Raw genomic sequence first — 25,152 nt, forward strand, 5'->3', positions numbered from 1 at the left:
GATGGGGTTTCACCATTCACAGGATGGTCTCGATCTCCTGACCTTGTGATCCGCCTGCCTCGGCCTCCCGAAGTGCTGGGATTACGGGCTGAGCCACCGCACCCGGCCGAGAAGACATTTCTTGTTCTCAAGCACAGGTGTACTGGCTTCCTGCTGGCTGGGTCCCTGCCCCCGGGGCCAGATCTTGCTTTCTGCAACAGATCTTTTATTTAAAAGCACCCCTGCCCAGGCGCAGTGGCTCACACCTGTAATCCCAGCATTTTGGAAGGCTGAGGCGAGCGGATCACTTGAGGCCAGGAGTTTGAGACCAGCCTGGCCAACATGGTGAAACCCCATCTCTACTAAAAATACAAAAATTAGCCGGGCATGGTGGCGCATGACTGTAATTCCAGCTCTTCGGGGGGCTGAGGCATTGAACCCAGGAGGCAGAGGTTGCTGAGCCGAGATTGTACCACTGCACTCCAGCCTGGGCAACAGAGCGAGATTCTATCTCAAAAAACAACAAAACAAAAACAAAACACCACACGTGAAATTCAAGTCATCCCTTTGTCTTCCCTTTGCCCCAGTGACAGGTTTCTTGGGCTTCTCTAGTCACGTGGGTACTATATTCTCATCAAAGGTGATGCAAGCAGGGGAGCTCACCTCTCCTGCTTGGGTCTCAGTTTTCCCTTCTTAAAATGGACTGCCAAGCCGGGCGCGGTGGCTCACGCCCGTAATCCCAGCACTTTGGGAGGCCGAGGCGGGTGGATCACGAGGTCAGGGGTTCGAGACCAGCCTGACCAACATGGTAAAACCCCATCTCACTAAAAATACAAAAATTAGCTGGGCGTGGTGGCAGGTGCCTGTAATCCCAGCTACTTAGGAGGCTGAGGCAGGAGAATTGCTTGAACCTGGGAGGCGGAAGTTGCAGTGAGCCGAGATCATGCCACTGCACTCCAGCCTGGGTGACAGAGCGAGACTCCGTCTCAAAAAAAAAAAAAAAAAGGTGGACTGCCAAACTCTTAGGATGTTGGAGAATCATCATCAATTGGTTTTTTAAATTGTGAGCACAATTTCTCTATTTTCAGATGCGCTGACTGCAAGAGTCTATCGTGGATGGAAATGGAGTTTGTGTATAGAGTCACTCTGTTGCTGCTGTCGGTACAGATCGCTTCCCCAAGGAAATAAATTACATTTCATTCTCTATATATTGTTTACTTTATAGTCTCTTGATCTTACTTTGCTGACTTCTTGTTGTAGATTTTTCAGTAGCTTGCTTCCCACTTAATCACAACAGCTTCTGTAAATGTTAGCAAGTTGTGTTATGGGGATTTGCTACCAGCATTTCACAACGGTTACTGAACATATAAACCCCTTCTTTATTCTACCAAAAAAAAAAAAAAAAAAAGCCTTAGTAAATATTCCCCTCACTTACAAAAAAATATAGACCCCTAAAATGATTTCCCAATGAGCAGATTTTATTTCATGTTAACCACGCAACAACTGGAAACACATTTAGGGTTGTTCTGTATTTGTGGTTTTATGAGGAGTTCACTGTTTACTTAGCATGTGCATTTCTGATGAGCCTGTCCATTATAATCTAATCCGTCACTACTCAAAATTCTAACAGAAGAAAGACTTTCTTCTCCCACCTCCTGGCAGAGCTAGTCAGCCAAGACACACCCAGTTATACTACTCCTTATCATGCCATCTTTTCAGGAGGCTCTTTTCTGAGTGTGTTTATCAGGCTCATTTTATGCTAGGCATCTAATCTTCCCAACTATCTTGGAGATAAGGCCTATCCCAGAACCCATTTTACAGATGAGATAACTGAGGCCCAGAGAGATGAAGTGATTTGCCCAAGGGCACACACCCTGGAAGTACAAGGCAGCACATGAACTTTGGCCACTACGACCTCCTGTACTAAGATGAAGCTGAGAGAACTCCCCTGCCCCCAGTGCTTCAGATACTCTCTGCCCCTTGTTCCAAGTTCTCCGCCTTTTTTACCAGCCAGGTGTGACCCCCCACCCAGTAGTCTTACAGGGGCCTGCAGCAATACAGCTGGGCCACTTAGCAGCCACCCACTCTTAAGTGGCCTCACCATTCGGAGACTCCACTTTCTCATCCATAATGTGGGCGTAATTATATGGACCTCACGGGAAAATCAGTAATAATGATAAGCACGGGCATGTTTACTAAGATCTTTGAATGTGCCAGGTACTGAGCCAGGTACTTTGCACCATGGTCTTATTGAATCCTCCCAACACCCCTTCGAAGTAGATACTATTATGATCCCTCTTTATAGATGGGCAAACTGAAGGACAAAATGAAATATCCACAATGTGCCACCACCCAAACCCAAGCCACGGTCCCTTTGTTGCTCTCACTCCTTCTGCCCCCAGCCCTCCTAAGTTCTATTCTCCACATGGCAACCAGCGGGATCCTGTTCAAACCTAAGTCCTATCATGTCACTCCACTGCTTTAAACTCTTCCATGGCTCCCATCTCACTCAGACACGTCGCCATGGCCTGTAGGGTCCTATGGAAACAGGCTTTGTGCTCTGGCCCTCAGACCTCATTTTTTCCAGCCTTCCCAGTGCACACCCTGCTACAGGCATGCTGATTGCCCCAAGGCTGTTTCACACACTCAGGTCCCTTGCAGAGCCCTTTTCCCCAGGGCATTCATACAGCTCCCTTCCTCGCTTCTGTTGGGTCAGATGTCCCCATGTCAGAAGCCCTCTTAGACTACTGCACTGAAAACATCATGCCCCTCCATCTCACACCCCTCACTATGTTTACTTTTCTCTTGGCATCTAGAGTCACCTGACTGGCTCACATCTATAATCCTAGTATTTTGGGATGCCGAGGTGGGAGGATAGCTTGATGCCAGGTGTTCCAGACCAGCCTGGGCAACATAGTGAGACCCTGTCTCTACAAAAAATACAAAAAATTTAATGGGTCTTTACATGTGACAGAAAAATTAAAAAAAAAAAAAAGAGGCCAGGCTTGGTGGTGCATGCTGGTGGTGCATGCTGGTGGTGCCAGCTACTCAGGAGGCTGAAGTGGGAGGATCACTTGAGCCTGGGCAGTTGAGGCTGCAGTGAGCAGTGATCACACCAATGCACTCCAGGCTGGGTGACAGAGTGGGACTCTGGTCTCAAAAAAAGAAAAAAATTTTAGGCTGGGCAGGGTGGCTCACACCTGAAATCCCAGCACTTTGGGAGGTCAAGGCGGGCAGATCACCTGAGGTCAGGAGTTTGAGACCAGCCTGACCAACATGGAGAAACCCCGTCTCTACTAAAAATACAAAAATTAGCCAGGCATGGTGGTGGGTGCCTGTAATCCCAGCTACTCGGGAGGCTGAGCAGAAGAATCACTTAAACCGAGGAGGTGGAAGTTGCAGTGAGCCAAGATCATGCCACTGCACTCCAGCCTGGGCAACAGAGTGAGACTCAGTCTCAAAAATAAAAAATAAGCCGGATGCGGTTGGCTCACTCCTGTAATCCTAGCACTTTGAGAGGCCGAGGCAAACAGATCACGAGGTCAGGAGATCGAGACTATCCTGGCTAACACGGTGAAACCCCGTCTCTACTAAAAACACAAAAAAATTAGCCAGGCGTGGTGGTGGGCGCCTGTAGTCCCAGCTACTTGGGAGGCTGAGGCAGGAGAATCCCTTGAACCCAGGAGGCGGAGTTTGCAGTGAGCCAAGATCACGCCACTGCACTCCAGCCTGGGTGGCAGAGCAAGACTCTGTCTCAAAAATAAATAAATAAATAAATAAATATTTTTTTAAAAATGGAGAGACGATTAAAGTCACCTAACATATCATACATTTATCTTTATATATTTTTGCCTGTCTTCCACTCCATCTATTAGAATGTAAACCCCTTGAGGGCAGGGTCTTGAGGGGTTTTTCCCCTGTTTGTTTACTGCCATATCCACAATGCCTATAACGTTGCTGGCATTTAACAAATATTTGCTGAGTGAAGGAATACACAATAATCCAGTACTATACAGTAAGCCCCCACCAGTGCTTGGCATAAAGTAAGTGTCAATAAATGCTAAGCTGTTATCATCAGAGGCGTTAAACCACCTTGGGCCACAGGCAGCTCTTCTCCTTGGCAGGAGGACGAGGGCCCTGTCAACTCCAAGCCTCACTCTACCTCTGTCCAGAAAAACTCACTTCCGCGGGAGCAGGAGCGCCAGTACCTCCCACCAGCAGCTGAGAGGGGACAGTAGCACTTTGCCGCTTGGCCTGGGGTGAGGTCGGGGGTCACCAGACCACAGAGGAGGGAGTTTTGTAGGTTTCCTGAGGAGCTGCAGGGGTCAAACTGCATCTTCAGCACCTGAAGCAGACAACTGCTTCCCGAGCCAGAATTAGGATCAAATCATAGTCTAAGTATCTCCAGTAAGTTCTGTGCCCCCACCACAGCAACCTGGCTGGCACTGGGAATTAAATTTTGTATAATAATCTGATTTTCTCTCTAATTTTGAAAGTAACACATGCTCCATAAAATATTCAAACATCAAAGAAATATGTAATTTAGAAAATGAAACACCCCTTTTCCCAACCCAGATAGCTACTATTAACAATTTGGCATGCAGGATATTCACCTAAATTTTTTTCTAAACATATTCTAACATGTGTTACTACTATTATTACTTACAAAAATGGAATCATCTTTTATATTCCTTTTGCACCTTGTTGTTTTTCCTTAAGTTTATTGAGATGTAATTTACATGTAGTAAAACCCGCCATTTTTAGTGTAGTTCTCTGAGTTTTGACAACATATCTGTAGTCATATAAGCATTACCATAATCAAGGTTTAGAACAGTTCCATTAACACCTTCCCCACCCCAAATTCCCTCCTGCTTCTTTGTAGTCAATCACTTTCCTCATCCTTAGCTCCTGGCAATGATTACTCTATTTTCTGTCCAATTTTTCTTTCCCATAATGTCATATAAACAAAATCATAAGGCACAGAGCCATTTGTATCTGGTTTCTTTCACATAATACATGTGAGGCCCATCCACGTTGTTGCATGGATCAATGGTTCATTCCTTTTTACTGCTGTATAATATTTCATTGCATGGACGTATCACAGTTTGTTTATCCATTGACCAGTTGAAGGACATTAGGGTTGTTTCTAGTTTTGGTACGATTTCAGATAAAGCTACTATGAGCATCCACATACAAGTTTTAATGTTAGTTTAGTTTTATTGTTTAAATGCTAAGTGTCATTATTATTACTTTACTTTTTTTTTTCTTTCTTTTTTTTTTTTTTGAGATGGAGTCTCACTCTGTCACCCAGGCTGGAGTCAGTGGGGCAATTTCAGCTCACTACAACCTCCACCTCCTGGGTTCAAGTGATTCTCCTGCCTCAGCCTCCCGAGTAGCTGGGACTACAGGTGCACACCACCACGCCTGGCTAATTTTCATATTTTTAGTAGAGACGGGGTTTCACCATATTGGCCAGGCTGGTCTCGAATTCCTGACCTCGTGATCCGCCCACTTCGGCCTCCCAAATTGCTGGAATTGTAGGCGTGAGCCACCGTGCCCGGCCCTTACTTTACATTTTAAATACCTTTTTGTCATTTCTCTTGGCTAAATACCCAGAAGTGAGATTGCTGGGTCATAGAGTAAGTATATATATTTATAAGAAACTACTGAACTGTTTTCCAAAGTGTTTTTTCCCTGCCTCTTGCTTTTTATTTCCTAACCTAAGAAATATATATTGCCTGATAATATGTATTTATTTGCTTGTGAAATCTTTCCCACTAGAATGTAAGGACATGGTCTCCTTTGTTCACCATTGCATCTTTTTTACCTAGGACAATGCCGTGCACATAGTATATGCTCAAGAAATGTGTGTTGGGGGCCCGGCATGGTGGCTCATTCCTGGAATCCCAGCACTTTGGGAGGCCGAGAGGCATATAGCCTGAGGTCAGCCTGGCTAACAGGGCGAAACCTGGTCTTTACTAAAAAAAAAAAAAAAAAAAATACACAAATTAGCCAGGCGTGGTGGCATGTACCTGTAATCCCAGCTACTTGGGAGGCTGAGGGACAAGAATTGCTTGAACCCAAGAGGTGGAGGTTACAGTGAACCAAGATTGCGCCACTGCACTCCGGGCTGGGTGACAGAGCAAGACTCTGTCTCAAAAAAAAAAAAAAAAAAAGCAAAACAAATAAAAGAAAATAAATGTGTGTTGGATGAATGAGCCCCATGGACCTTCTTCCACGTGAGGGCAAGTAGATACATATCATTAACCCGCAAGACAGCATCATGGATTCCACTACTGGGTGTGTCTCACTTGACTCCACCATTCCCTTATTAGTGGGTCCTTGGTGCTCCTCTGTTTTTCACTACTACAAACAAGGCTACATCCATGAGCTTGCATAGTTATTTGCAAACTTGCATGAGTTTTTCATTAAAACAAACTTCCAGAAGTAGAATTGTGGGTCAAAAGACATGAAAGATTGCAATTTTGGTAGGTTTTTGCAAAAGGTGATACTGATTTATACTTCCACCAAGAGTGGGGGAGGTTACCTGCTTCAGAAGAGTCCTTGCTTCACTGCAGCCCTGCCTGCACTGAATATTACTGATGGAGATGAATATCAAATCCATGTTGCTGAGGGGCTCAGAATCAGCATGACCAGTGCCTCCCTAATTATTGGATTTGTTACAGGCGTCCAGTCTCCTGAGAGAATTGTGGAAACTGACATAGGATTGACAACTTCTTGTTTTGCTAAGAAAGAATCAAAAATCAAAATAAAACCAAAGCTACTATCTACAAAACACAGTACCTTCTCTCATCTTATAAATAAAAGGACATTTTACTGCATTGAAAAATTGGAAAGGCAAACTCTGAGAATAAAAGAAATCAAATCGTAATACATTTGAACTTTGGTTTATTATTATTATGTTATTACTATTTCACTGAGAACTTGGGGAAAGAATGCGGCAAGGGGCTTGTGGATGGGTTTGGATGGAAGCCTAGTTACTACCAGTAGGCCTGCATAGGTGACCCTGTGAGGGCTCTAAATGAGAACAAAAGGTAGTTGGAAAAAAAATGAAACTGAACAGGGGAAAGAAATGAAAGTGTTACAATTAGCTAATTGGGCCCAGTTCTTCTGGATATAGCTTTATCTCCCCCACTGTGCACGGAGCTCTTCTCCACATCAAAGACCACTCGCACGCCTGGAGAATTGGAACCGATGTTTATGGAGTGCTTTGAAGATGTAAAGTACTGTTTAAATGCTAAGTATCATTATTATTACTTTACATTTTAAATACCTTTTTTTTTTGGTGGGGATTTTTAATACGTTTGCAATTTGATTTAATGTGCGAGCAAGCCTGTCTGCTACATCATACTTCAATTCTGGCTTAGGTGAGGCAAGGAACCCAATGTACCTTTGGAATACAGAACCAAGCTCACCACCTTGTCCTTGTAAATTGTGTTTTCCAGGAAGATGAGCACTGTCAATCAGATGCTGTCAGTTTATGTAAGAACATGTCTCAAGATCTAATTGAAATACAGTATCTTTCCAGGCAGAGTTGATAGAGTTATCACATTACAGATTTTATTTGACTCTGCATCTCAATTCATTCCTTTGTATAGTTTCCAGATTTCTTCATAAAACAGAAATTAGACACAGTCTTGACATTAGAATTTCACGAAGAAGCAATCAAATCCAAATTACTTCCAAGAAAGAAAGGACTATAAAAGTAACTAAACAAAATGAAAGAAAAAGACATTCTGGAGGGCCCTAGTTCATGAATTAATTTTGTTATTTGGTTCTTGGGACAAATCCAACTTAATTTAAGAGGTTGCCAGACATAAAACACAAGGAAAAACTTTTGCCTCTGTGGCCAGCAGGAGCTTGGAGAGAAACACAGTAAAGTTTGAAAGTTTTGTTTACTTTTCATCTTTGGTTTTGCATAGAACTCAGACAATAAACTGGTCACTATCCCTTCTTCAGCTTATAAAGACTTGACTGGTCAGTATCCCTTTCATGTGTTCACTGTGTGTTAATAGATTTTTTTTCCAGCATTGGTGGGGGATTTTTTAAATTAAAGAATCATCAAACTTAAATGAATTCCTGGACATAAAACTTGGATCCGAAATGGAACATAGTCATTGGACCTTTTCAATTTCCTATGGTAACCAAAGACCAAACTGTGTTTTAAAAACTGTTGTAGTAATGAGATTCACAAGAGGTATCAAGTTACTAAGTGGCTTTTAGCCTCTTTTGAAACTAAAGTAAAGGAAAATCTCATTAATTTGAACTGTGCTAATAATGGCATTTGTTATAATTCAACCTGGCCTGAGCTGCAGTTTACCTTTAGTCTACCTGTGAAGAAAAGTTTACCAGAGTAACTGTGTCAAGAAGATTGTACAGGGCGCATTTCATGTCTTCAAAAGAGTAAATTGCCGTAAGGCTTTTAGCACCTCACTCTTACCCAAATAAATTCCTGCCAAATCCAGATGAGTTTTAAATGTTGATTAGAGCAGAAGAAAAGTACTACTACTTGGAAACCCTTTCTTTGTCAGGGTCTCCTCTGTACTCAAAAGGAATAAAGGTTCATTTTGTTTAAGGATTCTAAACAGTCTCTTTAATACAGAAAGACCTCTTAACCTGCCCTTCACACCAGTTGTTATGAACGCATGAGGCTTCATTGAAGCAGTAGCAAAGATCTGTAATTACAAGCACTAACAAGGGAATGAACTCAAAGGAATGTTTTTTCCCACTTGTATGTGTCAGGCCATGAGCTTAGCACTTTCTGATTTCTTTACATTGTGCCTGATGCCTGGTTCCCAACAGATTCTTAGCAGAGAATCATATTTACTATTAATCAGTATCTTTTTCCAGCTATACCAGAATATTAACATCCATTGGCCTCATTGGCATCAATGGCCAGGTAAAAGATTGTCAAAGGAAAAGGAGGGACCTATGTATAAAGAAATAGATAATAGATGATAGACAGATGGATGGAAGAGTAGATAGATAGTAGGTGAAGAGAGATGGATGGATGATGGAGGTCAGATGAATGGATGAATAAATGATGGAAAATGGATGGATGGGTAGATGGATAGAGGATGGAAGATGGATGATGGAGGGATGGAGGACGAAGGATGAGTGGATGGAGGATGAAGGATGAGTGGGTGGATGGATAATGGATGGATGGATGGATAGATGATGGATGGATGGATGGATGGAAGGATGGATGAATGGATGAATGGGTAGATGAATGATGGATGGATGAATGGATGGATGAATGGGCAGACAGAACTATTCAAAGCAAAGAAACTTTAAACATACTATCCAGGTGTCGGTGAGTAATTTTTCTTTCCATTTCTTCAGTTTTCCATTGAATCAAGGACAGTGGCAGGGCACATTGGATATCTATGAAACAAGAATGGCACAGCCCTTCTGGCTATCGCAGTGGACTCTGTATCTAGAGCTCATCAGATGAGGTCCAAAGTCTGTAAGAAACCAACAGGAGGAGCTGAAGCAGGCTAGATCCCAGTCTGTTAGGGAAGCTGGAGAAAGAGTCAGTGTGGCGGCTGCATGCACCAAGTAAACACAGAGGTTCTGCTAACTTGAAGGATTGGTTTGATACTGTGATGCTTGAGTTTTGTTTTCCTTCCCACAGTATTACTTAATGGATGTAATTTAATGGGTGCCAAAAGTCTCCAAATCTCTCTTCCCTACTAGAAGGAAATGCCTTAAATTCTCACCATTCCATTCACATTTTTTTAATTCAAAAAGCTTTTTGCTTTATTAGATTATAAAAATAACATTAACAAGTAAATAAATAAGATAAAATGAGAGAGCAAAAGGAAAAGAAACGCAAGCTCTCCATTAAATATTCAAACAATATGGAAGAATATTAATGAGCAAGTGAAAATGACCTACAATTCCATCATTCCATGATATGCACTACTAACATGTTGAAAAATATCTAATGAAGCAATAAAAGCAGTATATTTAAAGATCTACCATGCTCCAGGCACTGGATTACAGGGGACAATGTTTGTCCTTTGGGACTTCATAAGCTTCTGAAGGAAACAAATGAGGTATTATAAGTGTGATGAGTGTTTTGCAACTTGTTTTCTGCACTCAACAACGTGTCATAGGCATCTTCGTGTGTGTGTGTGTGTGTGTGTGTGTGTGTGTGTATGTGTATGCATATATCAGGGATGAAAATATCACTAAGTATTTATCAACTTTTCACCTATTCTTTCTTCTAAAGAAGATTCTGCCTTTGCCTCCCTAATCCCTAGACCTTTTGTTGGACCCATCAGGGACTGGAGAAGCTAAGAGTGAGTACATTGACTTGCAATTTGCACAAGGAAGGACCTGAAGCCACCCGGGGTAGAACAGAGTAGATCAAAAAGGGAGTAAGGCCAGGCATAATGGCTCATGCCTGTAATCCCAACTCTTTGGGAGGCTGAGGCAGAAGGATCACTTGAGCCCAGGAGTTTGAGCTTGCAGTGAGCTATGGTGGTGTCACTGCACTCCAGCCTGGACAAGAGAGCAAGACCGTCATCATTACAAAAAAAAAAAAAAAAAATTAGGCATGGTGGCACCTGATTGTGGTCCTAGCCTCTCAGGAGGCTGAGGTGTGAGCCCAGGAGTTCCAGGTTGCAGCGAGGTATGATGGCACCACTGTACTCCAGGCTGGGCCATACAACAAGACCCTGTCTCTTACAATTAAAAAAAAAAGTGGGGAGGAGTGGATGAATGAAGAAGGAAAGAGTGCCTGAAGAAAAGAATATAATAGCCCACATTGAAATTGGGAGGAAATGAGGAGAAGCATTTAAGGAAGTAGCTGTTACAATGAGGGAGACTTGAGGATCGTACAGATTGCTCAAAGAGGCTTCAATTCAGATATCAATTATTTTCCAATGCTGGTGATTCTTTGGTATGTGATTCTTTGGTTGAGACTGGCCACAGTTTGGCTCATTGTAGTCTGATAGCACATAAAACTACCTCATTCTTTTTGATGGCTGTATAGTGTTCCATTGTGTGAGTGTAAACAAACTTTATTTACTCCTTTCCCTTTAGGCTGAGATGTAGGTCATTAGATCTATTTTTGCTATTAAATATAGACACTGTGATGGACATCTTTCCAAATAGGCTTACTTCTAAAAAGTGAAAGATAGGTAGGTGAATGAAGACAGGGAAATAGGAAAGAAAGGAGAAGAAAGAAAGAAAAAAGAAACAGGGAGAGAAAAAGAAAGAAAGAAAAGAAAGAAAGGAAAGAAAGAAAGAAAGAAAAAGAAAGGAAAGAAAGAAAGAAAAAGAAAGAAAGAGGAAGGAAGGAGGGAAGGAAGGAAGAAAAAACTGGTTTATCTATACAACACAATACTACTCATTCACAAAAAAGAATGAAATATTGATACACAAAACATGGATGAATCTAAAATTAATTACACGAATGAAAGAAACTTCTGTATGTTTCCATTTCTATAAAATTCTAGAAAGAAAACAGACCAGTAGTTGCCTGGGTACTGGGATGTGGGACAGGAGAGAGGGATGACAAAGGGGCATGAGGCCATTTTTGGGAATGATCCTATATTAATGATCTTGATTGTGGGATAGTTTCACAGGGGTACACATAAGTTAAAATTATTAAACTGTACACTTTAAACATGTGCAGACTATTGCATGTCTGTTATACCTTAATAAAACTAATAAAGTAGATGATGATAGGCAGACAGATGGGAGTGGCCTTTTAAGGTGAACAAGAGAAGAAAGGGGACCCAGCCGAGTGATTTAGGAACAGTTGGCTTGGGGCCTGGGGAGAAAGGCAGAGAGTATACTGTGGATTTCTGTGGGACACCACAGTGCAGAGGGGTGTTTTTAGAGGGCAGCCCTGATAAGATAGCTTCTAGGATTGAGGAGATGGGCAAGGCTAAGACCCAAGTCCCACCTCATACTAATTTCCCAGCTGCAGCATAGATCTGTTTTTGACCCCTCTGCAATACAGAACTTGAAGTGGTTAAAAGGCTGGGGCAGCCCTAGGTTCGTGTACTAGCTCTGATCCTTTTTGTTTGTTTTTTGAGACAGGATGTCACTCTGTCACCCAGGAGGGAGTGTAGTGGCATGATCATGGCTTACTGCAGCCTCGACCTCCTGGACTCAAGCGATCCTCCCACCCCAGCCTCCTGAGTAGCTGGGACCACAGGCATGTGCCATCATGCCCAGTTAATTTTTTATTTTTATTTTTTATAGAGATGGGGTCTCACTATGTTACCCAGGCTGGTCTCAAACTCCTGGGTTCAAGTGATCCTCCCACTTCAGCCTCCCAAAGTGTTGGGATTATAGGTGTGAGCCACCGTGACTGGCCTGACTCTGCTCCTTTTTAACTTTGTGGACTTGGTAGGTGAAGCCCCCTTTCTGAGCCTCAGTTTTCTCATCTGTAAAATGGGGATAGTAAGTAGTACCTACAATAAAGTGTTTGCGAGACATTGTGAAATAAAGGCACAGAGTGCTTAGCAAACTGTGTGATACATAGTGGGCACTGAATAATAGTTTATTTTATTTTTTTATACAGTATTTAAGAGATTAAGAGCTGGGACTCTGGAGTCAGGCCAACCCAAATTCAAATCCCAGATAATCGACTTTGAGCAGGTGACTTAAATTCTCTGAGTTTCATCTCCTCATCTATAACCTGGAGACGATACACATGCATTGGTTAAAAGCCTGGAAGGAAACAGAGGGCACACTCAAACTGAGTAATTTGAGGAGAGTTTAACATAGAGATTATTTGCACAGGTGTGGGCAGAATTTAGGACTATCAACAGGGTAGAGTGTGATACCTGGGTTGGCAAAGGGAGGTGCTGTTACTACCCCTGGGCTTGCCAGGACTAGAAGGGTCAGTTGCCAAACCTGAAAAGGCGGAGCTGTGTGGAGAAGGTCACCCAACAGGAAATGTGGCATTTGGAAGAGGCACAGCCAGCCCATGGCAACATAGAAAGGAGAAGTGTGGGGGACAAGTGTCCCAAACTCATTGTCTTCCTTCCTCCGATCTCCTGCCAGTGCCTCTTCTCTCCTTAGACAAACCCAACTAGGGGCCAGAGGGCCAGGAAGCCAACGGGAACAGCTCAGCCCCAAAGGCTCAGAGCAGGAGGACAAAAGGATGAGTGAACCTAGAGGGGCGAAAAGATTAAATTCAATAGGTAAAGGTCCAATCTCATGGGATTAATAGCAACTCCTGAGTAATCAATGAGATCAGGTTAATAAAGCATCTAGCATATAGTAAGGCTCCCCTAAGTGGCAGCAGCCCATGGTTACCCTGGAACCAACCCTAGCTAGATTCTCAGGGTTGCTGCCTGGCCAGCCTTGACCCAACCCACAGTGCTGGGAATGGAACAGAGCTGATCTTCTCCTACATTCTGTGTTTACTTAGAGAAAACTTGGCTGCTTACAGCCAGAAGAGGTTGACTGTGGTTTTCTGCAACAGCTGGGGGTGAGGGGAGGCAGAGAGAGGGGAGCTGGAACATATTAGGACTCCTGAAAGCCAAGAGACCCCAGAGCCCGGGAATCTGAGAAGAGTCCACACGCAGAACAGCATTTGCTTGCTGTCACTTTGCCAAGAGATTGTGGATTTCAGGGCTGAGTGGCAAGTCCTGGGACCTCATCCCCAGGAGGCAGGGCCACGGGGCTGCACCCAGGGCCGGCTATGTGGAATGTGCTGCTCTTGGAAGCGACTGAGGCTCTCGCTTTTTAAAATTGGCCTGTAAATCTCCGTATAGTTTTCAGGGTTTAGGAATTTTATTTTATCTGGATTAAAGTCATGTTCTGCTTTGGCATCGGAAGGCGTTTATGACTGTTAAAACAAGAAATGAAAAATATAGGCTTGGAATCAGAGAGGCTGCCTCCTGCCAGACTTTTAGGGGTTTGTCTTGGGGGCCAGGCTGAAGGTTTTCTGCCCCTTCTCTGACTGCTCTGGTGTTTCTTGATAAAGTTGGGGCTGCCTGAATCTGAGCAGCAAACGCAATAGCCTGGGAGGGTCTGTTAGGAAGGAAATCTTTTTCTTTGCTTAGGTGAGCTCTACCAGTCTCTGTTTTCCCCCTCTAGGGAAATGTACACTCTCTGGAGCATTGTTGAAAGGGTTTTCTCACATTGCCGGCACCTGGCTGCACTTGGTCTAGGAGGCAGATGGCTTAGGACTTTTGATTCATCAGGGATTGGGATGACTTTACATTCCCCCAAATTGCCATTTTGGGCAGGATTTACATAACTGAGATTCCAGCTTTCTTTGGCCTAGTTTTGCCATTTTCTCTATTCCGTTTTGCTTTTAAAGCACACATGCATTGTGTGTGCACACACATGCATACACACACACACACACACACGCATTTCTTTCCTAATGGTACAAGTTATACATGCTTCATGGAGAACACTTGGAAAGCAAAGGAAAGCACCAAGCGGGGGTGGGGGTGGGGAAGGAGCTGGAAAGCAAAAAAATCACAAGAGAAAATCACTAGACATTTTGACAAAGATTGTTCTAACATGTTTCCTCCTATCCAGCTATCATCTACCTATCCTCTATTTTTATTTTATTATTATTATTATTATTTTGAGACAGAGTCTCGCTCTGTTGGCCAGGCTGGAGTGCAACGGCTAGATCCTGGCTCACTGCAACCTCTGCCTCCCAGTTTCAAGCAATTCTCCTGCCTCAGCCTCCCGAGGAGCTGGGACTACAGGCATGTCCCAACACACCTAGCTAATTTTTGTATTTTTGACAGAGATGAGGTTTCACCATGTCGACCAGGCTGGTCTCAAACTCATGACCTCAAGTGATCTGCCCGCCTCTACCTCCCAAAGTGCTGGGATTACAGGCATGAGCCACCGTGCCTAGCCTGCTTATCCTTTTTAAAAAAGTATGACAGATGACATGCAATTTTGTTGCCTGAATTTATACCTTTCCATTTTTACAGATAATATGTTGTATTTTGTGATAATAATATCAACTACTACTTATTACATACTGAAATTCAGTGCTTAATTCAGAGCCTTTGTAGTCAGAGGGATCTGGGTTCAAATCTCAGTAGGATTCATTTCTCATTGCGTCTTTGGGCAAATGACCTAACTTTGAGGAGCCTGGGTTTCTCATTCTATAAAATGGTGATAAAAATGTTGTTTGCCTCAGAGGGAGGATTGCTGTGAGGATCAAATAAAATTCTGCCAAATAGAGAAAAGCCCGGGAAATGCTTAGGTCCATAGTAAGTGTTCAATAAATTACAGTTCATATTCTTACCACGTGTGCTGTATGTAGGACATTTGTCTGTGTTTTTCTTTTTCGTGATGGTGCTATGTGCAGCATTCTCTCTAAACCAGAACTTTGGGCCCCACAGTATTTGATTCACGGTAAGCAGCTAGATGATTTTAAACTTCTGTCTTCCCCCAAGAACACTCGACAAAATTGGCAGTCTGTAATATGCAAAAATCCACCCAGAAATGGAAGACAGGGACATTTGCACAAGCTGGGTTGTGTCTACAGAATTAGAAGACACAGTTGGACTAATTTTAGTGCCTAAAAATTGGAAACATTGGAATCATGCTCTATGGGAAATGCAAGTTCTTGAAAGTGGCAAAAGGAAACACCAGGAATGGTTGAATTTGGGACCATTCCCTCAAGGTTTGGGCACAGTCTTCATCTGTGGGTAGACTCTATTTGGCTGGAAGCTAAAAGGTTAGGCGGGGGAAAGGGTTAAGCATCTTTCAAGTCCTCAGGTTAGGAATGAGGGAGAGATCTCGTTCACATTGCCTCTTCATTGTCTTGATTTTCTCGGCTATCTGCTTTCCTTTGTCTTGCCATAGATAATTTTGATCCTGTGACCAGGCTCTTTGGTGTTTTGTCCTTTGGGATTTCTGAGAGGAGCGGGCCCCTGTGATTGACCTCACGTGGGCAGACTGCACACAACTCACTTTGTATCTGAGGAGCAGAGTGGGGGCCTAGCTCCCTTTCGTGCAGCCAATCAAGCTGGGGCTGAGAATTTATGAGAGGAAGGCGAACCACTTTGAAGAAAGGCGCCCTTGTCTGCTGCTCCGCCATTGCTCCGTGGTGTGCGTGGGGAGGTGGAGAGGGGTGGGCACGGGGAGAGGGGCTGGCGCCCTGGGGATGGATAAGGGAAGAAAAGAATCTGCGAAACCAGGGTCAAAAGTCTTTCTGTGAACAGGAAAGAAAACTGAGCAGCCTGCCTTCCTCCTTGCAGGTGTGTGCTCACAATGGGGGAGCCACAGACCCTTCCCAAAGGTCAGGGAGGAAGGAGCGCATCACAGCGGCTGCCTGTATTCACCCCCCAATCCTCCCACTCCTTGGAGACTGAAGAACTAGAGAGAGCCAGGAAGGCAAGATCACTTCTAGAAGCAATCCTGGCCGCCAGTAATCTAGATGCAATAGTAACTCCGCCAAGTCAGAGAGGCATAGCTTCAAATTCTAGGCTTCTCCCTGGGGAGGGCAATTGCTTCATTTCTCTGAGCGTCAGTTTCCTCATCTGTGAAAAGGGGTGGTTAACAACGGAACCTCCTTCCTCCTTTATCAGGCCGTTGGGAGAAATTTGTAGAAAGCAGTCAGCACAGTGCCTGGTATACGGTAAGTGCTGAACAAGTAGAAGCTACTATTCATAGCAATCATATTTGGTTTCAAAAGAGATATTCGGCTTTCATTAAAGCCAAAAATAAAGGCCATTCATTCAGTCGTTTTTTTCATTCATTTGTTCAGGCAATCAATAAACATTTAACAGGGCCTACTATGTATTGGTGACTTTAATGAATTTGATATTAATAGTAGCTAACGCTTGCTAGGTGTTAGGCTCTGTTTTATTTTTATTTTTCGAGACAAGAGTCTCACTCTGTCACCCCGGCTGGAGTGTACTGATGCAATCATAGCTCACCGCAGTCTCAACCTGTCTGGCTCAAGCAATCCTCCCACCTCAGCCTCATAAGTAGCTGGACTACAGGCACTCACCACCATGCTTGGCTAATCTTCTCTGACTTTTTGTAGAAATGAGGTCTTACTATATTGCCCAGGCTGGTCTCAAACTCCTGAGCTCAAACAATCCTCCGAAAGTGCTGGGATTACAGGCGTGAGCCGCCACACCCGGCCCCTGTTAGGCTCTGTTTTAAACCCTCCATATGTCTTAATTTATATAAGCGTCACGACCACATGGTGAGGTAGGTACAAAGAAGTTGATCATGGCCATGTCACACAGCTAGTAAGATTAGGAGCTGGCATTTAAACCCAGGTGTGCCTACTGCCCAGATCTACGTGGTAAGCACCTTGCTAGTCCAAAACTAATAAATAAAACATGATTCCTGCTGCCTGGGGCACCACAGTCCACTAGAACTTTCTGCTATCATAGAAATATTCCATATCTGCACTGTCCAATATGGTACCCACTGTTGGTAGCTACTGAGGACTTGAAATGAAGCTAATGTGATAGAGAAACTGAATTTTAAATTTCATTTCATTTGTACTAATTTCAACATAGGTTTAAATAGCCACACATGGCTACTGCCAGCATATTGAACAGCCTAGCTCTAGGAACTCAGAGTCTAGTGGAGGAAATTCACCTTCACTGAGGTGGTGACGTTATGCTATGTGGCCCTGTTCAAGCCCCAAGAACATAGGAGGACACAGCTGTGGTGTGGAGAGTGGCCTGGGATCACAGGAGGCTTCCCAGAGACAGTCATCTCTGATCTGAGTCTGCAGGAAGGAGGGGTTGGTAGGAGAGGAAGGGAGGTATTTTTAAATATGTCCAAATATGTTGGATTTCACAACAGGGTCCGTGCTCAGCCAGGACTTTGGTAGAGATTGAAACTTGTAATCAAGAGCCAGAGTCCTCTTTGAGCTACAAGATAACCAGCACTTACCCCTGAAGGATGAAACCGTATTGGATTCAGGAGTTTGTCTGCTGTTCTTTTTGGCTGCAGGTTTTGCTTGTTTTTGGCTTTTAACCTTCACCTCTCTGAGGACATAAAAACACCTGAAAAGCAAATTTGAAAAATTCACTGGTTAGTCTGAATGCTTTGTCAATATCATGTGAAGCAAAATGTCTAAGATCCCCAAACCAGCTCTAGGCAGACAAAAGAGTAGTAATAATCATAAGGATAATGAGGATAATAATGAAAAATAGTTACCACTTATTAAGACACTTTGTGCCAGACCCAAATTTAAGTTAAGTGCTTTTGCGTATTGATCGTCTTGCATACTCCTACAATCTATTCTCTGCACAGCAGCTAGAGTGGCCTTTTTAAGACATAAACCCTAAATCAGATCATGCTAGTCTGCTGCCGAAACCCCTTAAGTGGCTTCACATTGTACTTGGAATAAAATCCAAGTTCCTTGCCCAGGCCTGCAAGGCCTGACCCCAGCCTACAAATGTTCCCATTCTCCACCTACTTACCAAGCTCCAGGCACGTAAGACCCCTCTCTGGTGTAAAGCCCCAAGCTTTTGTCTGCCCCAGGGCCTTTGCACTTGCTGTTCCTCCAATTGACAACTCAGCTCCCCACCCTAACCCTCTACTAGAATGAAATATGTCGAAGATCAGGGATCTTGTCTCTTAGGTCACTGTTGCATCTCCAGCCCCCTAGGTCAATTTGTCATACGATTGAAAGAATTTGAATCCTCTGTTATGAGGCGTTGAAATCAACGCAAATTAAATAAAATTTAAAATTCAGTATGAGGTATTATGAGGCATTATTATCCTCATGTAACAGATGAAGACATTGAAGGTCAGAGTGGTTAATTTGCTCAAAGCCACATAGCTTGTGAGCTTCCCACTATATACCTGGAGGACTCCAACTATTTGCTACTTGTCAGCTATGCTGAGGCTGCACAGCCACCTTGAGAGATGGAAGATCCTTTAGGATGTGGTTTTCCTTCCCTCACTCTGCAAACAGCCCTGCTATGCCTCACTTAGTCCTTCATTGCCAGAATCTGTCTATATAATAAGAAACCTTAGCCTGCAAAACTACTCAATTCCCTTCTGGCTTTTACCTTATGTTTTTCTTTGATTATAAAATGAGTATTATAGAAAGAATGGAAAGTAGAGAAAAAAGATAAAGAAGCTGGTGGAAAAACCACTCGTGACCTCACTACCCAGAAGCAATTCTGTTAGAATTTTGGTTTCTTTTTTTTTTTTTTTTTTTAAGACGGAGTCTCGCTCAGTCACCCAGGCTGGAGTGCAGTGGTGCCCTCTTGGCTTACTGCAACCTCCACCTCCTGGGTTCAGGCGATTCTCTTGCCTCAGCCTCCTGAGTAGCTGGGATTACAGGCGCATGCCACCACACCCAGCTAATTTTTGTATTTTTAGTAGAGACAAGGTTTTGCCATGTTGGCCAGGCTGGCCTCAAACTCTTGACCTCAGGTGATCTACCTACCTCAGCCTCCCAGAGTGCTGGGATTACAGGTGTGAGCCACTGCACCCAGCTTCCTTTTTTTTTTTTTTTTTTTTTAGAGGTGGTTTCTCACTATGTTGCCCAGGCTAGCCTCAAACTCTTGGCCGCAGGGGCTCCTCCTGTCTTGGCCTGCGAAAGTGCTGGGATTACAGGTGTGAGCCACTGCACCTGGCTACCTGGCTAAACACAGTTTTGTTTTGTTTTGTTTTGTTTTGAAATGGAGGCTTGCTCTGTTGCCCAGGCTGGAGTGCACTGGTAGGATCTCGGTTCACTGCAAACTTTGCCTCCTGGGTTCAAGTGATTCTTTTGCCTCAGCCTCCCAAGTAGCTGAGATTACAGATGTGCGCAACCATGCCTGGCCAATTTTTGTATTTTTAGTAGAGACGGGGTTTCACCATGTTTTCCAGGCTGGTCTACAACTCCTGACCTCAAGTGATCTGCCCACCTTGCCTCCCAAAGTGCTGGGATTACAAGCATGAGCCATGGCGCCCGGCCCAAGCGCAGTTTTTAAGGCTGTGTTGACTCTTGGTAAAATCCCCTTGGTTGCCTTGTCACCTAGCTTCACAGCCACTAACTCTTCCCAGGATGCAACTGCTGCCACTGTCCCTTCCACTGCAACCAGGAAGTAGGGTGGAAAAGGGCCCAGAATCTGGAGGTCAGAAATCAAGGTTCAAAGACTTAACTATGTGCCCTTAGAGAAATCACGTCTCATCTTCTCTGCAGAATGAAGACGATAGTCCTTGCCTCCGAGAACAGTGAAAGTCAAATAAAAGATCAGATGGGGAGAGTGTGTAGTAAACTCAAAAGTGCTATAAAATTGTTTGGAATTCCTACAATCCAATGAGTTACGACCACAGAGGTTATTTAAGAAGACTTAAAGGTCAGCAGAGCCAATGTTCCCCAGCCCAAATACTCAAAAGGCTTGCTCTTGTTATGAGATGATATATATAAACTGGATTAGCGGGTCCTTTGCTTGCAATAAATCCTTGGGGGTTTGAGAGAGTGGATGTACCCAGCTTGCTAGCTGCCCATCCAGCATCCATGCCTTACCACTTCCTGTCCTAACAGAAACCCTGTTTGAAGCCAGACACTTCGGCTCATGCCTGTAATCCCAGGACTTTGGGAGGCCAAAGTGGGAGGATCAGTGGAGCCCAGGAAGTTGAGGCTGCAGTAAGCCATGATCACACCATTGCACTCCAGCCTGGGCGACAGAGCAAGATCCTAAAAATTAAAACCCAACCAAACAAACGAAAACCCTGTTTGGGTCAGGCATTCACCCAGTCCCCATTCAGAATGGGACTCAGGGCAAACTAACTCTGCCCTCAGCTGCAGGAGTGGGCCTGATTGGTCAAAAATAATCCTTCCCCTTGCTAGTGATTGGTTCTGGTAGAGGTCATGTGACCCATTCTGGTCACTGAGGTGGGGGACATATGTCAGATAGGGAGCGATCTGGCTCCTAATAAAGTATCCCTGGAAGATATATATATAGACAGATCTATCTATCTATCTATCTATCTATCTATCTATCTATCTACCTATCTATATACTTTTTTGAGGTAGAGTTTCACTCTGTCACCCAGGTTGGAGGGCAGTGGTGTGATCTCGGCTCACTGCAACCTCCGCCTCCCAGGTTCAAGTGATTCTCCTGCCTCAGCCTCCAGATCCCAGCTGGGATTACAAGCGTGTGCCACTACACCCAGCTACTTTTTGTATTTTTAGTAAAGACGGGGTTTCACTATATTGGCCAGTCTGGTCTCAAACTCCTGACCTCAAGTGATCCACCCGCCTGGGCCTCTCAAAGTGCTGGGATAACAGGCGTGAGCCACTGCACCCGGCCGAGGTTTTTTCTCCTTTCTCCGGATGCCACTTTCTCTGGATGCCACTCCAGTGCTCCTTTCTCTGGATGTCGCTCCTTAAAGTGCTGCAGCTGCAGTCTGATAGTCTTGCTACCAGACTGGCAAAGAAGCCAATACGGAGAGAGGAAGTGCAGAGTGGATGATGGTGATGGTAGTAATAACAAAAGCCACAGACATTTATTGAGCATTTAGAACTTGCCAGAGAGTATTCTAAATGTCTGATTTCCTTTAGCTCGGGAGATGACCCTGCCTGTTTTCATGTCCCATTAACTAGTTTTTGCATTTTTTAAATGGTTAGATAAAAATCAGGCTGGCCATGGTGGTGGCTCATACCTGTAATCCCAGCAACTTTGGGACCCCAAGGCGAGAGGACCGCTTGAGCCCAAGAGTATGAGACCAGCCTGCGCAACATAGTGAGACCCTGTCTCTGCATTAAAATAAAAAATCATCTGGGTGTGGTCATCCCAGCTACTTTGGAGGCTGAGGCGGGAGGATCATGTAAGCCCAGGAGTTAAGGCTGCAGCGAGCCTTGAACATACTCACAAAAACCCTATAAGTTGTTGTGTTATTATTATCCTGTTTTTCACAAATGAGAAAGCTGAGGCTCAGAGACGTTATGCAATTTGTTCAAAGTCACATAGCTATCAAGAGGTTAGCTATTCAATATCATACTGGCTTTGGAACCAGTGTTCTTAATCACTTTGGGAAAAAACCCAATCCCCGGTGGCACTGTTGAGACGTCAAGTCAACCAACCCTAAACCCACCTCACCTTTAGATTTCTAGGTTAAAGGGGCACATGACATTACTGTATTATTGAAGCCAGTTTGAAACTGCATTTCTGCTCTTTGCAGATGAAAGCATCCCCTTGGATGCCATGAGAAAGCACATAAGAAAGGTAAGAGCAGAAAGGTAAGGCAAGCTATCAGCTTCTTGGACCAGCAGCCTTTTGTCCTTGCTTGGAGAATAAAAGCTTTCTTTTTCCAAGCACTTCAAGGCTCCACAAGGTCCCTTTAAAAGGGATTATGAAGGAAATCCTATTTTAGAATTGCTGCTGATTTTGGCAATTTGTAATATTAGCCTGATGAGGAATTACACTCACTAATAAAATATCTCAAGTTGGGTTGAGCCTAATTGTTGCAAGTGTTAGTAGTAATAGCCTGTCACGGGGACTTCTGTGCCGGCGCATCCCTTGCTTGGCTACAGCCTATGTGGAAAATCAATTTCCTCTAAATGTTTGAAGAATGGCACAGAAGGACCTGATTTCTTTTCCCTCTGCTGGAGTCAATCTGGAGACAACGAACTTATAAAATGAATGAAAATAGCTATGGTTGCAGGATGCAGGGTGAATGCTGAGTTAAGCAAAGCCCCATGTCAAGCTCAAAGTTCTAGCTTTTTTGTCCTGAGGCCAGAGACAATATACGTTTGTGTCCCGAACTGACGTGCTGTTAAAAAGTCAAAGAAAAGAAAGAATTTTACTTCAGCCCAGCAATTTCACTTCTAGGAATCACTCCCACAGAAAAACTCCCACCAGTATGCAAGAATATACGAACAGGGTGTTCCTCACAGCCTGGCTTGCGATGGTGAAAAATTGGAGGCAAGATAATTATCTGACAAGAGTGGACTGGTTAAATAAATGGTCATATATCCATGCTTTGTAGCCATTAAGAAGAAAGTGATAATCTGTACGTATTCCTGTGGAAAGCTTTTTCTGATATGGTGTTGAGTTTTAAAAAAAAGCAAGTTGAAGCCATATATATATATATATATATATATATATATATCATGTAGAGTATATGTAGTTGTAGCATTATATATAGTATGAGTTCATTTTAGTAAAAAACCCCAAAACTTCACAATGATATGCACATTTATATGTAGATCTTCGTACATGAGTAGAGAAAGGTCTGAAAGGATACACACCAGGTTGTAGATGGTGGTGATTAAACCCAAGGATAGAAATGGTAAGAGGGGAGATGTCCCTTCTATATTGTTTAGATGTTTTACAACAGGGTATATGGCTTTGGTAATAAAAAAAAGAAAGGAAGAAATTGGCTGTTCAGCTTGTCAGAATAGCATTGTACTAGATGTACCACCATTTCTGAGGAAAGGGAGGATCAGGCCTTGACTCCACAGGGCTGGCAATATAATCTAACCACACATGCAAGTCTGTTACACAGCCTAGTCTGATACTTTATAGCTCTTTCTAGTCAATAATCACCATGAAGGAACTTGATCCTTAGCTACCTGCCTACCAAATCAGAACCAAGTTCAAACGTCCTGGGGCCGAGGCCAGAATTTAAAGATTTACTTTTTTAAAAAATTGGGAAAATACACATGACATAAAATGTACCACTTTAAATTATGTGATTTATTGGCATTCAGTACATTGGCAATGTTGAGCAACCATAAGCACTATCTCATTCCATAACTTTCTCATCATCCCAAACAGAAACCTTGTGACCATTAAACAGTCACTCCCCAATCCTTCCGTACTGCAGCTGCTGAAAATCACTAAACTGCTGTCTGTCTCTATGGTTTGGGTTGTCATGCACATTTCATATAAATGAAATTATATAACATGTGGCCTTTTGTGTCTGACTTCTTTCACTCAGCACCATGTTTTCAAGCCTCATCCATGCTGTAGCATGTATCTGTGCTTCATTCCTTTTTATGGCTGAATAATATTCCATTGCATGGATAGACCACAATTTGTTGATCCGTTCATCATGTGATGGACATTTTTGATGTTTTTATCTTTTAGTTACCATGAGTAATTCTGCTATGAATATTCCTGTATGAGTTTTTGTTTGAACACCTGTTTTCAGTTCTTTGGGGTGTATATGGAGGAGTGGAACTGTGAGGTTCTATGGTAATTTTATGTGTAATTTATTAAGATTTGCCTTTAAAGTTCCAGAAGCCTCGTCTTCTGGCCATAGAGGACATGCAGTGAGTGGGAAAAACTTCCCCTGAGTTTCTCGATTATGTCCCCTGAGTCTAGGTAGTTAAGTACATAGATGAAGATAATTGCTATGTAATTATCTTATCTATACTTAAAAAATCATCTGCTAAAATTCCACTTCTTTTAGAGTATTCCAAATATTTCCTTTTTTTCCCTCTATCACCTATTTGTCCCAGAGCACCAAATATTTCTATTACATGTGAATTTGGGAAAGCTGTTAGTCAAAATACATTAATTAGGGCTGGGTGCAGTGTCTTACGCCTGTAATCCCAGCACTTTGGGAGGCTAAGGTGGGCAGATCACTTGAGTCCAGGAGTTTAAGACCAGCCTGGGCAATGTGACAAGACCCCGTCTCTATAAAAAGTACAAAAATTAGCTGGGCATGACGGTGCATGCCTGTACTCCCAGCTCCTCAGGAGGCTGAGGTAGGAGGATCACCTGAGCCTGGGAGGTTGAGGCTGCAGTGAGCCATGATTGCACCACTGCACTCCAGCCTGAATGACAAAGTGAGACCCTGTCTCAAACAAAATAAATCAATAAACAAAATACATTAATTAAATGATTAATTCAGAATTTCTCATGTAAAAATCCTGTTTTGCACTTGTGGAAAATCAACACTTCTGATGATTCCTAGCACAATGGGCATTAACACTGAATTCGTCAAATGTCAGACCAGGTCTTGCAAGGTAAGCAGGGTCTTGAAATGGGCTTTTACTGGACAGTAACCTATGATAAAGAGTGGGCCTAACTTATAATTGCTGCAAACATAGCAGGTAAGTTGCTTTGGATGTAGGACCTGGGCTGAAGCCCAACTCTGCCAGTAATTAACTTACCTTAGGAAAGGTAAAGGGTTAGGTACACCCTTATGAGCCCTCAGTTTCTTCCTCTGTAATGTGGAACTGATTATAGGACATACTTCATGGGTCATTCATTTATTCAT

This window comes from Pan paniscus, chromosome 10, assembly GCF_029289425.2.
Source record: "Pan paniscus chromosome 10, NHGRI_mPanPan1-v2.0_pri, whole genome shotgun sequence".
Classification (NCBI taxonomy): domain Eukaryota; kingdom Metazoa; phylum Chordata; class Mammalia; order Primates; family Hominidae; genus Pan; species Pan paniscus.